Source organism: Hyposmocoma kahamanoa, unplaced genomic scaffold (genome assembly GCF_003589595.1).
Source record: "Hyposmocoma kahamanoa isolate Upper Pololo Valley unplaced genomic scaffold, ASM358959v1 87, whole genome shotgun sequence".
NCBI classification, from domain to species: domain Eukaryota; kingdom Metazoa; phylum Arthropoda; class Insecta; order Lepidoptera; family Cosmopterigidae; genus Hyposmocoma; species Hyposmocoma kahamanoa.
The window spans coordinates 1,864,246-1,879,107 of NW_020654422.1; positions in this window are offsets into that span (position 1 = coordinate 1,864,246).

The following is a 14,862-nucleotide window of genomic DNA, read 5'->3' on the forward strand; positions in this document are numbered from 1 at the left end:
GGAGTCATCTTCAAAGTTTTAAATCCTATCTTTTTTCCTCCAGGGTTAAAAATAGTTTCTTATATTTGGGTATGAACATTAATTGATTTCTTCTCTACCTGTACGGTTATACATTTCATTTTTTAACCGACTTCAAAAAAAGGAGGAGGTTGTCAATTCGACTGCATGTTTTTTTATGTATGTTACGCGACAACGATTTTGATGATTCTTTTTTTGTTGGAAAGAGGGTACCCCAGAAGAGGTCCCATTTAAATTTGAGGAGAATATTCCACCTCTAACTAGGGCAAACTAGGGGATTAATGACTTTTAAGGTCGGTTGTTTTTATACCAAGTGACAGGACGAACAAGACGTGCTCTTGGTATTAAGCGACACGCCCATTAATAGCAGTTACAATGCCACTCAGAGCTTTTAATCGCAAAGTCCCCTTTTTAATCGCAGTGTCACTACACCTGTCACCCTGAGACATAAGTTGACAAGTCCCATGTATCTAAAATTTCAGTAGACCCTTCAAAACCGAAACACAGTAATGCTCACATTACTACTTGGGGGCAGAAATAGGTAAGGTTTCAGTACTTCCCCGGACGAACTCTTCCACAAGGAGCTCTACTGCTACTAAATAATACTACATAATACATATACATACATATATATTTATAAATTAATTAACTATATCCATAAGTGCAACACCCTGAACGTCCACAGCAAATATTTTGCTCATTTGCGCGATGGCTTCGAAAGAGTGCCGCGGGCAATACTAAATGGTCTTTGAACGATCCAAACGCCGCTACCGAGATGCCACGAAGGGGTACACGTGGCAACACTGGTTTTATGAATACACTTTGGTTAATTGAAAATGTTAGTAATTGAATATTGATTTGAATTCTATAACAGTCTATGTGAAGAGGCAGATGTGGTAATAGAGGACAGTAGATTTTAGTTCCTTTACGTTTGTGGGGTTTACCCATGACTAATTAAATAAAGCAATTTAGAAAAATGTTGACGGCAAACACCTTAATTCTTTTGGAGATGCGAATTGCAAAGCAAATAACGCTAGTACATAGACATTCTTGACGGCGAATGCGATTGTTTTGGCTCATAAAAATAATTAGGCAGTTCAATTCAAATTTTTTCGTGTCAATGATGGATTTACGAGTATATATAAACTTTTTTCTTTAATTACGCCTAGCCAAGTGCAAGAAGGTCAGAGGATGCCTGCTAATCTTTTCCCAAATATACTTTGCAATGGTTTCATGGGCCTTAACACCATGTACAGTATTATTTTGTAAACTGGGTTCGAAGTGACAATTATGAATTTGATGATTATCACCTTAGTAACCTTATATCTGAACACATAAGGTAAAAGTTGCAGTAGCAAACTAATGAAAGAGGAAATTATAATGGCAATATGAGTTAGTTAGTAGTTCGTTAAGCATTAGTTACTTAACGAAGCAATCTTGAACTTACCCTGAAACTCGATCAACTCCGGATGTTGGACTTTAAACGCCAAAAAGAAAAAGTCTGTCTAGGCTTTAGTCTGAAAAAGATGATTTAATTTGAAGAGGATGAACATAGGATGAAGTAGTTTTTAATATTAGCATTATTTCGTTTAACCAAGGTAAACAACTCTTTTATCCATAAAACTGTATACGTTTTTACAATAAGATTCCGGAGCATATATTAAGTTTATCATTTCCTAAGTTTAAAAACTACATTAAAAATATTTTGAACGAAAAATCATATTACAAAATTGAAGACTACGTGTTAGATAAAGATGTATGGAAAGACAACATGGCTCCAGAATCCACACAAATTTGATTCAAAGTGTATTCCATAGCATTTAAGTTTATTTGAAAAGAGCAATCCCTAGAGTTTCTTGCTCGTTCTTCTCAGAGAGGTCAGCGTAGTGAACGAGCAGTAGCTTAAATGTGACGTTTTCAAGTGTAAATTTATTTTACCTATGGAATAAATAATCTTTGACTTTGACTTTGACTTTGCAAGAGGATTTCTGTTTCCAGTGGTGAACATTTTGCTATGTGGTTTTTATTAAGTACCTAAAACAGTGCTAGATAACTGAGATCCTCATGAATTTCTTTATAACGCATTTATAAAGAAATTTATAATCCTGATAACACACAACATTCACTAAATAACTTCGTCTATGTCTTTTCCTAGTCTCCGTTCTCCGTTGTATTTAATAAGCTTTGCGTTTCCTGCAGTATTTCATAACATCTTTTCATTGGTTTTTGTCTTTCTATATAACTGACTCACTCTACATTCATTACCCATTAAAAGAAATGAATTAATTTTTTAGTTATGAATTTTGATAATGCTAACATTAACAGTAGGCTTTTCTGTTGGATTAAGGAGTTTTATTAGAGCTACAGTTGACAAATGACGTTATATTGTCAGCAGAAAATCTGTATCTAACAGAACGCAAGTATAAGTATTAAAGCTAGCAGTGACAATCTTATTAAAAGAACGATAGATCCTTAGCAGAAGGTCTTGGATTCACCACCTGCTTTAGTAATTATCACTTCAAACGTGAAGAAACATACACGTTTCCATTTCCCAAATTAATTGAGACATTATGATGGACTATGGCGTAACCCCTTTTCTCAGAAGAGATCTGGAAAGTATCTGGATTTCTAAAAATGACGTTTGACCTGGGCAGCCCGCGTTCGTCGGTTTCCAGCGACCAACGGTTGTCAGTTCACCTAGTATGGGTCTTCCTAATTCTCACATTTGGGCTCAAGGCCGTCATTCGAGAACCTTTCTTCTTCATCCTTAGTCAGTGTTCACAATGGCTAACGCTTGTTATGACCATGAAAACGGTAGTAGATACTTAACAACCGCACATATGTTATAATTACGAAATCTGCGAAACCTTTGTTCTCTTGTGTACAATACGCTATCCCCGAGGCAAGTCCCGCAAATGCTAATGCGGGGATAATACGGGATACTTAAGGAAATCGCACGTTGAGCTTGGCTTCATAGAAAATGCTAATGGTTTAAACGCAAATCATACATTATGACGTACAATATACGGGGTGTTTCAACAATTTGTTTCAAGTAATAGTAAAATACTTTATCTTTCTGCTTGTAAATAAACAAAGATGCAAAGGTTGTAAACCCTAATGAGCCGTGACCAGGTTCACGGCAATAAAATAAGAAAACTTCAGGTCTACGGAAATTTAATACAAGTTTTTGGTAACAGAAGCATGAAACATGAGAAGCTCAAAAGGGCAGAGTTATATTGCTTTACAGATTGGTATTACAATTGGCACATGATTAGTAGTAGCTATTACAAGTCTGTTAAAGGAATCAAAATTAGATGCAATTGAAATTTAAACAACACTGTAAGCTGACTCGTTCGAGTAGGGAGTGACGATGGTATGAAACAAAATCAGAATGGCGAGGCAAAGGAATTAATAAAGAACGATTCAAAATTTAAAAACGAGTGGCTAGGAACCGGAGAAAAAGCGATAATAAAGATGGAATGACAATGGAAGGAGGTCACATCGTCACAAAGAAATTTTAATTCTTTATCCTCTGAAGATAAAACAGAGAAATTAATCCACGCGCAAAAAGAAACCCAAACAGACTTGTTGTTGAAAATGTACCTAAGACTGCACTTTATTTAAAAAGTTCATATTATATATGCATGAAAAATAAACTGCCAATCGAAATAAAAAATCTAACATTTCAAATAATGACAACCGAACTGTATAAATACCTATTTAAAAAAGGATATTACAGTGTAAATGACTACTCGGAAGATTAAATTTTGCATGCTTATGACGGTTGAATAGAAGAACTCTAATATAATAATTTCCATCCTGTAAAACCGGCAGTGCTGCATCAAGGTATGCATAATCATAATACGTCAAAGTATTTTCATCACATTAAAATCATAAAAACAATAATAAACAAAACAAACAAAAAACAAAACAAAATCGTTGAAAGACCAAGTACAAAGACACGACGCAAGCACATAGAAAAATTAGTGATGTCCGTTGGTTCGTTCCGTGGCTTAGTTGCTATAGCGTCTGGCACGGTATGCAATAATTATAACAAACTAGTGGAGTAATTTCACAAAAAAAAATTGAATATCAATTTAATAAAAATTTAATTAATAATATACAAATTATGTATATGTGAAATTGTATAACTGCCCTACCTAAGCATAAAAAAGTTATGGTGTAATTTGGATCCTAGAATCTTTAAAACCCCTCTCCTGAAAAAATGCATTTTGCAGATGTGACCTTCTTACGCAGAGAGTTTTTTTTGTATAATGCCAAGTAGCAAGACGAACAAGTCGTGCACCTGATGGTAAGCTAGTTGCAGTGCCATTCGAGCTTTAAACCCATGCGCCCATGTACCTGTAATTTCACCAGCACCCTTACCCTTCAAAACAGGAACACAGTAATGCTACCATTACCGCTTGGCAGCAGAAATACCTAAGGTAGAGTAGATAAGTACTGCCACTTCCTTTGACGAACTCTTTCATAAGCTGCTCTACAGCTACTAATGAATGCAAGTACTTCTATTTTCGAGAAGAAAAATTCAAAGAATTCTAAACGAGACTGCGTAAAACAATGCGTAGTAAATCATTAGATATATAAAAAAATGTAATTGAAGATTGTTACTATCTAGTTTCGAAACACTCTAAATAATAGTGATCTAGTAATGTTTTCTACTGTATATGTTTACAACCTAAACACAGCCTGCCGCCTGCCATTTCTCGTGCAGTCGGTCTGATTGCAACAATGTAATAGTAAAATAAACAGTTTTGTTGTGTTATGGTGATTATTAGAGATTAGAATAAGCTATATACAGGGTTATTTTATAAAGTATTCTCTCTTCACTCGGTGGACAATATTGTTAACATCATAAATAAGTATTTTGCTATAGGTATATTCAGTACCAAAACTTCAAATAATATACGAAGAGTGCCGGAGAGTAGGATAATTAATATCTGTTGTTTAGGATGTTAGTAGTAATAATATAGGCCAGCGAGGTTGTTAGTATATTTCAAATTAACCTGTATATTTTTGACGAGTAACTAGCAATGACTTTTTAACGGTAGAGTATTTAAAAGAAAAATTTTGTATAATAGTGAAAAAATACTAACTGTTTTGTTTTGATTATTTTGTCTTTTATGTTTTATTAACCGACTTCAAAAAGGAAGAGGTTTTTTTTTAATTAGATGGACTTGCTCTTGACCACTACCTAGCTCTGGAGCAAAGATAAGATCTACGATGGAACGAACTCGCCCAGAAGATGCCTATTCAGTCACACCTTAAAGATACCCGGGTTGTATGAATTCGGAAATACAGACGCAGGCAGGGAATTCCATTCCTGGGCTGTGCGCATAATAAAAGATGATGAAAAGCGCTTAGTACGCCTGAAGGGAATATCGACTCAGTAAGGATGATATGTATGTAAAAGGGGACGGACGGGATGAGCTGATGGAGCTCATGAGCACACTCACCGAAATATATTCTGTAAAAAACCGACAGACGGGCAACTTTGCGCCGGTGGGCTAAATTATGAACTTTAGATTCGAGCTTATCGTCGTCAATAAGTCTTCTGGCTGTGCGGTCAATCGACTCAATTTGATACTTCGCTGAGCCATCCCACAGGTGAGTGCAGTACTCCATGCAAGATCGGACTTGTGCTTTGTATAAAGTTAAGAGCTGCCCAAGCGTGAAATATCGCTTAACCTTGTCAAGGATATCCAGTTTTTTGGCTGCAGTTTGTGCCTTACATTCAATGTAAGCGCCAAAGTTAAGGGTTGCGCTCAATGTTATGCCAAGGAGAACTAGGCTGTCGGTAAGAGAGACAGATATACCCCGAAAAGTGGGAGTCAGATCAAATTGACTCCTTTTAGCAGTAAACACACAGGCCTGCGTTTTGGTGGCATTGAACTCGACCAGATTGTCATCTACCCACTGAGAGACAAGACTTACGGTCAAGTTCGTCCGCTCCACCATGGCCTCTCTCAACGAACGAATAACTACCCTGCTGTCCTTTGCGCTGGACAGATTGTTTGTTTCGAGGTGATTCCTGATGCCAGCGATACTGTTCCGAGTTCATTTCGGCTATCACAAATTGAAAAAATATTTTCCGCAAATAAAAGTCCACTTTTCACTTGACACAATGCGAATCAACAAATCACCGTTACCATGACAACCACAAAAAAGTATAAAATGTACAAAGGACTCCGTAACAGTTCCATTGTCACTAAGAAGTCAGAATCTGATCACTGAGGATCTCATGAAAACCGAAAAAAGTCGATAAGCAAACTTTTGAGGTCAGTTTTTTTTTCAATGAAAATGTTACAATTGTCTATTATGGACTTCAGTTCAAAGGTAGATAAACAAGATAAATAATTATTTTACTCTACGGCTAACATTTGAAAACAGGAATTTTTCTGCACCTAAGCAAGGAGTTAAACATGTTGTCGCAGTGTAAACGAGAAATTGCTTGTTTAGATGTAGGCGAAGTTCGTTTAGCAGGTACATACGAAAAACTGGCTTGTTTCGCCATTTTCGCTTAGTCGAAGTCTTTTTTTTATGTTACCAAGTGATGGGACGAACAAGTCGTTCACCTGGTGGTAAGCGACACGCCTCTCTATAACAGTTACAATGCCACTCAGAGTTTTAAATCATAAAGATCTGAGAGATACTGCTCGTCACCCTGAGACATAAATAGACAAGTTCCATGTGTCTGTAATTACTTACCCTTCAAATCCGGAACACAGTAATGCTCAATTACTCCTTGGCGGCTGAAATTTAGGGCGAGTGGCACTGTGACTGTTATGGCCAGGCGTATCGGTTTCCACTTTCCAGGTGCACGACATGTTCATTTCGTTACAAGGGTAACCTATTACAAAGTTAAACACTTTTTGTCCGAAATAACGTTTGTTCGAATTTTCGTTGCACCAAAAACCGAATTATAACGAAACAGTTGTTCTTTCAGGATATGTTGAATGTTTATCGCAAAGACACGATTAGGTTAGGTTAGGTTAGGATAAGTTAGGTTTAAAAGAAAAAAACATTTTCCTCTCAAAATTACTTTCGAGGTTATGAAATTTCGACCAAACGTTATTTCTGGAAGATGTCATTTCGGACTACTCGTAGGCAACCATTTCCGCCCGGAGGTGGCGAACGGTAACTTCTCACTGTATGCCGGGATCACGTGGCCATATTCTTCCGCGACTGTAATTCGAATGGGCGCCTAACTACGTCTCGCCTTCCGGGGTAAGATGTTACCTCCTCGTCATCCGCCTTGAGAGGCAAACGTGGACCACGTGCACGATCATCTCGTGCCCATCGGTAACAAGTGACAGACTCCCCTAATGCTACTTGCACTAACTATTTATCTATCGAAATAAATTTTCTATGAATTTTGAAAAGCCATATAAGAAAATTATTCGCTTCAACGATAGAAACCTCATGTAAAGTGGTTTCGAGTTATATAACAATAGTGGTGTAGAATAATTACTCTACGAAACTGTTGCGTGAATTTCGGTGTTCAACGACGAGTCATTGTGTTGACAATATTATACCATTCCTTACATAACTAATGTGGGAATGTATCTGTGTTTGATATACTGACACACACACAAGACACACTCGTGAACTCCACTTTCACCGCTCATCGTTGACTTTAGATCCTAGATTTATATCTGGATACCACAGGAAAAAATCGTATTTATAACAGAGACTAACAGAACAAAAAGTACACATCTCTGTAAAAGTTGCACATGCAAAGTTTGCATAAATGTTTTCATTGTATTTAATAAAATATTTGAAGCTTAATTACTATCACTGGTTACAGGTTTCTTGCCATGGTATGAATTCTTTCAGTTTTCCCGATATTTCGGAACGGTTACACGCTACACGTTCAGGGATTGTCAACCTTCAAAAAATATCAATCTAGTACAAGCCGGAAAATCTATATTTGAAGTTTAATAGGCATGAAAACGAAACTATTTTTCGGTTCTAAATCGCGTATATTTGTTTTTTTTAAAACAAACAGTAAGCCGCCTGTGAAGAGGGTTGGTTTTGTTGAAAAAACGTATACGCGATGTAGGTCCAAAAAATAGCTACATTTCCCTATAGCAGTAGAGCTCCTTGTGAAAGAAATCGTCCAGGAAATTATTGCCACCTTACCTATGTCTCCCGCCAAGCTGTAATGTGAGCATTTATGTGTTCCGGTTTTTAAAGGGTGATGGTGAAATTACAAGCACATGAGACTCTTCTGTCTCAAGGTGACGGGCGCGATGACAGTGCACCTCAGATCTTTACGATTTTAAGCTCTGAGTGGCACTGCGTATGGACAGGCGTATCGCTTACCAACAGGCGCACAACTTGTTCGTCCCGTCATTTGGTATCATAAAGAAAATTATCTAGAAAGGACGAACTTAAATTCTTTCCAAAAGGGCTCTGCTGCTACTGTACACACGTTGAATGTGAGGCGTACGTGTAACAGCGATATGCATTTCATACCGTAAAATTTCATATACTTAAAGGATACTGGTATACTTAATGCGACCAATGCGCTTGCGCCGGCGACCGCAGCTGCGGAAGAGGCGCAAATTGCCCCATCGCAAGTCATTCCAAGAATATGATCTTCGCGGTTTTTCCTTATTACGGTTCTCTCTATTTACAACAAGAGATATGCAGCCGCTGTGAATTGGAAGGTCAGTAACCTGTAAAAATATTCCACATATAATCTATTAAATGATACCGCAAACATTTTTTTGTATGTAATTAACGTGTTAATGCACTGATGGTCGAAGGCTTTTTTGTATAGATGAGAACCATAGAGCAATTTGTCAAACATTTGTTTTATTATATTTTGCTTAATCTTATAGGATACAAGCAGCTTACACTTTAACATAATATAAATTAATCAGGTAAATCAGACTAGAGCTGAGATAAAAACTTTAATACGACGTTATAACATTTTAAGCAGCACACCACCAACTTATGTAAAGATATTGATATAATAAATAATAATACTTATAAAACCAACCAAAAAAAAACATCTGTCATTTTTTTATATAACCATTTATCGTCCTCAGCAACACCAACTCTGTACACGTGCCATTGTTGAGTACGGGTTTAAGGAAAGGGCTTAGGAACTGTAGCATCCATAGATTTAAGATTTCTATATCTATGGTGACATCACAGTATATTTACTTAAATATTTTGTACGCTTGTAAAAATATACATATGTAACTTCGTTAAGAGAAAAGGTATCCATAATATTAACCTTAGAACTAAGTCCAAACGCATGGTACCACGTTTTCATTTAACTAAGGTTATTCTTTTATGGGGAACTACATACGTTTTTACAATAAGATTCCGGAACATATATTAAGATTACCATTTCCTAAGTTCAAAAGTTGCATTAAAAGTATTTTAATGCAACAAATGTCTTATATGTCTTAAAGGGCAACTCACGTGCCCCGCGCATCTCCTCACCTTAGGCCTTTGTGGTTACCACTACTAATACGCGCTAGCTGCGCACGAGTCAGACGTCCCGGCTACACACCATCAGAGCAGACGAACATGTCTGTCTCTGCAGCTACCGCAAGTATAGTATGCAAGAAGTTAAGGCGTACCCTGGTACACTAGGGAGCCTGTAGTCTCCCCGGAACTGCCTGTCTCTCGAGCCAGTAAATAGGGACAAAATGGATTTTAACAGTCTAAACTTGGTGTAAGTAATATTTTTTTTTAATAATATCATATGGCGTGCATACATGGATTTAATAAGTCAGTCAGCAATTTAAACGCGGTGATAGTTATAAATAGAATCACTCAGGGTTTTAACACTCTTTGCGAGGATTCTGTTCCTTCGGCGTTTCACCATGATGATTTCTTTCACCGTTAGAGAAACGTATTGCTACTAAACATGTACAAATCTACGTAAATTAAGTTCTAGGTACATGCCGCGGTAGGGATTGGAACCATCGACCTGTCAATAGAGAAGCAACCTATCTGTTATAGTGCTAACACTTCTCTAAGTATCTATTTATTTATGTATTTGCAAACTTTACAGCTTTTTAAATTCGATTTATATTCTTAAATCACAAACTTCCTTAGCCATTTACAAAGTTTGTCATTTAAACAATTCATTTAAAGTTACATTAAATTTCTAGTGAATTAAACCAAAGTGAAGTTACGGAAGATAATTAGTACAATGAAAGCAACAAAATTACAATAAATAAATATAACATGCCTCACAAACTACAGTTGCAAGGACAGTATGCCCTTGTGTGTGTGTGTGTGTGTTTCGTATGTGTAAATGTGCGAACATGCATGAATTATATGTATGTGTGTGAATTATATTAATTACATGTATAGTTATCTTAACTAAATTCCATGAAAATTTTGTTTATTAGAAACTAAGTGGTAATAAGGAACTTGGTTTTACATAAAAGCTCGCTTTTTTTGAGGAATGATCCTCTCGAGGCCTAGCTTAATTTTATATTGAATAGAATATCTTTGATGAGATCTGAGAAGGGTCCGTGTTTCCTTCGTTCCTAGATTTATATCTAGATGAGATTTCGCCGCTTTTATTTTGCAACACCACAGAAAAAATACATTTAAAACATCTTTAGATGAAATAAAATTAGTGTTGTTTTACACAACGGATTGACTTGGAATGGGAAAAGGGCGTGAAGTATAGGTAAATATATATATGTATGTAGAAAAAAAATCACTTTTCTTTTTGACTGATTTTATAAAATACCAAATATTAGACAACATCACATACGTTGCTTTGATCCCAAAGTAAGTAAGTAAAGCATTTGTTTTATGGAAATCGAAAACAACGACAGTACCACAAACACCCAGACCCAAGACTATTATATAGTAAAGTTAGTTTTTTCTACATTAACAAGGCCGGGTGTGAAACCTGGGACCTCAGTGATAGCGACACCATAAAACCGGTGTACAAGCCACTCGACCACGGAGGTCGTCAAACCATATAAGTGAGTTCATTGGGAACTGAACCAAATGCATCACTTACAATAAACATGTCGACATTATTTTTCAACATCGACTATATAACAAGAAATAGAGACGAAAAAAATGGCCATCCATCCCTGGCCGACGAGAGTTGATATTTAAATATCAACTCTCGTCGTTTGCGCTGAAATCACAAATTATTAGAAAGCTGAAATTAGTGTTGTAAAAAATTCAAGTCCGGGAGTCTACAGCTTAGGATTCGACTCCAATTCACAAGACTCGACTCATAAAGACAGAGACTCACTGTTGTCACGATGTATTACGAAACTACCGAGTTTCCAAATAGACTCAAGTTCGACATTAGTGCTCGAGTCTATTTGTGTAACGAGTCGTGCTGGAGTTCGACTCAGTTTATGTAACGAGTCGAGCTCGACTCTGGTAAGTACCTACTGAGCAGTGTTCTGGTGTGGCGTGTTAAACTGTGGTATAATGACTGTAATGTAATTAAGTATTATATCTTCTTTCTTTTATAAATCACCAAATTGAGTATTGTTTTGTTTTTTATTTAATTCTTGGGCATTAATAGATTTTCAATAAAATTGAATGTTGCTTGTCGTACTCGCGACTTTGTAATGTGGAAGTCGCTTTGAGTCGAGTTTTCGAACTTGAGTTTTGTTCAAAGTCGAGTTAGCTTTACGACTCGAGTTCTTCTAAGACTCGAGTTCTTTTAAGATTCTAGTTCGTGCTCCGATGACTCGCGCTCGGCTCGACTTGGACCCGTGAGTATTTTAGGCCACCGAGCCGTGCAAAATTGAGTCGAATTAATAAATGTAGACTCCTGGACTGGAGTTTTTATAACACTAGCTGAAATAGTACAGCGCCAACAACTGACCTGTGTGTGCGTCTCCGTATATTCCAAAAATATTATGTATTTATTGCAATAAAGATAATAATATCTCTAACAATTTGTTCATTCAGTGGTGTGGGAAAAACAGTAAAACATCTAATTACAAAACAAACGGAATTACATTTCATAGGAAATTAAATATTAAATATATAATTTTTCAATTTTCGTTCATTATAGCATAGCTCAAGTTAAGCTGGTCGCTTTCGGGCTGGTCAGTCGGAACGAAGTTGTCACTGTAATGATTTGGCAGAATAGTTTTGAAACAAATTAAATGAACGTTCGTCTCTATTTCTGGTTACATGCTCGATGTTTTTCAAAATGACATTAGTACCTGTCAGTTTGCTACCTCTAATTAAAAGTCCGACTATAGTGAACACACAAGTTATTCACATTCGACCAATTGTAAATCACTAGCGATTACCGATTATTGAAATAGAATAATTACTAAATAACACGTCTGTTCGCGCAATTTGATTTATGGCAACGAGTTGCACAAAACGCTTGGAAGAAATGACTTGCGATACTCGTCTATGACGTAACCCGTTACCTCGCTTTTATACACGCGTTTATAAACGCTCAAACGCGATTTAAAAAACATCAATTTTAATGAAATTGTATGTTTTATATGATAACCAGTGATAGGTAGAGTATATTTACCTAGATCTTGAGGAACAGAGACAGAAAGTGCCTAAATTACCTTACTACATTGTTTGTCCCGGATGTTTTCGGGATTCGAAAAAGCACCTAAGTACTTACATCAAATTGACGTTGTTTAGGATAGGTCGGTAATATATTTATCGAAACTTTGTGACGAGTAGTGCAATAACTCACACTAATTTTTCGAAATATTTTAGAAAATTCTATCAAAAAACAATCTTACTTTATACAAGTAGAGTCATTCGAGTCAAGTGCGCACTTTTGTAATTTAGCGCCTACTGCACATAAAATATAAGAATTAAGAAAGGTATTCCTTTCAAATAAAACATTTCATCATCATCATCAACCCATTTAAAACATTTAATTGGCTCTAAATTTGAATAAAAACAAAAAACAAAAGTCAATCGTGACCATGGGACCTGCAAAGGGCCCGAACCGTCTCGGTTTGTTTGAAAAAACAAATATACGCGATTTAAATCCGGAAAAATAGTTTCATTTCCTATGTGTAATAATCGCGAAAACCTAAGAACTCGATAAAAACAAAAACTTGAAACACGCGTTTTTTTACTACCATAATATTCATAATAAGTATTTCTTCATCTTATTCGGATCTATATCGCTATAATTATAATCATTTTTTTTATAATTATACCAAGCGACGGGACGAACAAGTCTTGGCAGTGCCCCTCAAATCTTTACGATTTAAAGCTCTGAGTGGCACTGCAACTGCTAACAGGCGTGTCACTTACCACTAGGCGCACTACACTGCACTGCACTGTTTACCCTGTCATTTGGCATCGTAAGAAAATAACTTCTTTAAAAGGCAAACTTAAACGTCTGAGATGCTACGATTTCTTTGTGTTAAAATAATCGGCGTTTTCTAAACGCCTGTGTAAAAGTGCTTAAAAATACACAGTGCAAATAAATTGTACTCCACAGTTAATTTATTGAATGTCGGTATGTGGGTACTCGGAGATCAATCATTGTTTGCTCTATAATTGTAATATAATATTGTTACTTGTTATTGTTTAATGGCACACTTGCATATTGGCCAATATTGTATGAAGACATTTGTAATAGTTTGCATTTGTATTTTGCTATAAATAACGTTACAAACGCGTTCTATTAAGGTTGTGTAAGTTGAGTTTTAGTTGTTTAATTAAAATATTTACAGCATTTTAAGCAGGTACCTTTGTAAAATTATGGAAACGGTTTTAATCTTTTTTTATTTCAAATATTTATTAGAGTGGCGCAGTAAATAACCACGAGTTAGTTAAGGGAAATTGATTATGACCATATTAATACAAGAAATATACTTTATTGCATTTTAAAACTTACATCGGTAATACAGTCTACTTCGTAATCTAGGTGAAAGGATCGGCGTAAGTTTTTTTTTATTATTCCGAGTGACGATTGTCCATAGCAGTTGCAGTGCCACTCAGAGCTTTAAATCGCAAAGATCTGGACACTGCCATTGTACACGTCACCCTGAAACATAAGTTGACGGTGCATGTGCCTGTAATTTCACCACTACCCTTATCGTTCAAAACAAAAACGCAGTAATGCCAACTTTACTGCTTGGCGACAAGAATATTTAAGGTACAGGAAACGCATAGGAGAGAAATAGTATGTCGTGAGGGAAGGTTCCTTTCGTGCATATCAGAACAATAATATAAATACAACAATAAGCTTCATAGGCAGCAATAAGCAGCAATTTCTTCCAGACAACATTAGGATAGAAATTGTCGTTGAGTTGCAAAACATTATGTAGGTATAATGGTATATATTCCTTTCTTTTTTCTTTACCTTCTTCATAGTAACGGTTTTTAGAATTTATGTGTAATTTACAAAAAAATAAATACAGTGATTATAATTTTCGTATGCCAGACAATCATACCAATTACTGGTCGTAGCGCACGAAATAAGTTTGTGACAAGATGCCGTTTAGTGCGGTGCTACATATTTTCAATTCTTTTGTACAGAGTAGAAGCATGGACTCTTACGCAGACGTTATGTAAATGTTTAGAAGCAATCGAAATGTGGTTTTATCGATGAATGTTGAAAGTATCGTGTATAGATGGGTGAGATTAGCATATGATTGCGTTGTATGGCACAAACTACGGGAAACCTATAATACCCAGCAGTGGGTATTTTATACCAAATGATAGAACGAACAAGTCATGCGCTCGGTGGAAAGCGATACTTAGATACAGTGCCACTCAGAGCTTGAAATCGTAAAGAATTGAGATATCACCGGACGAAGTCTTTTACAAGGACTCTACTGCTGCTAAAAAAGTAGAAGTAGAGCTCCTTGT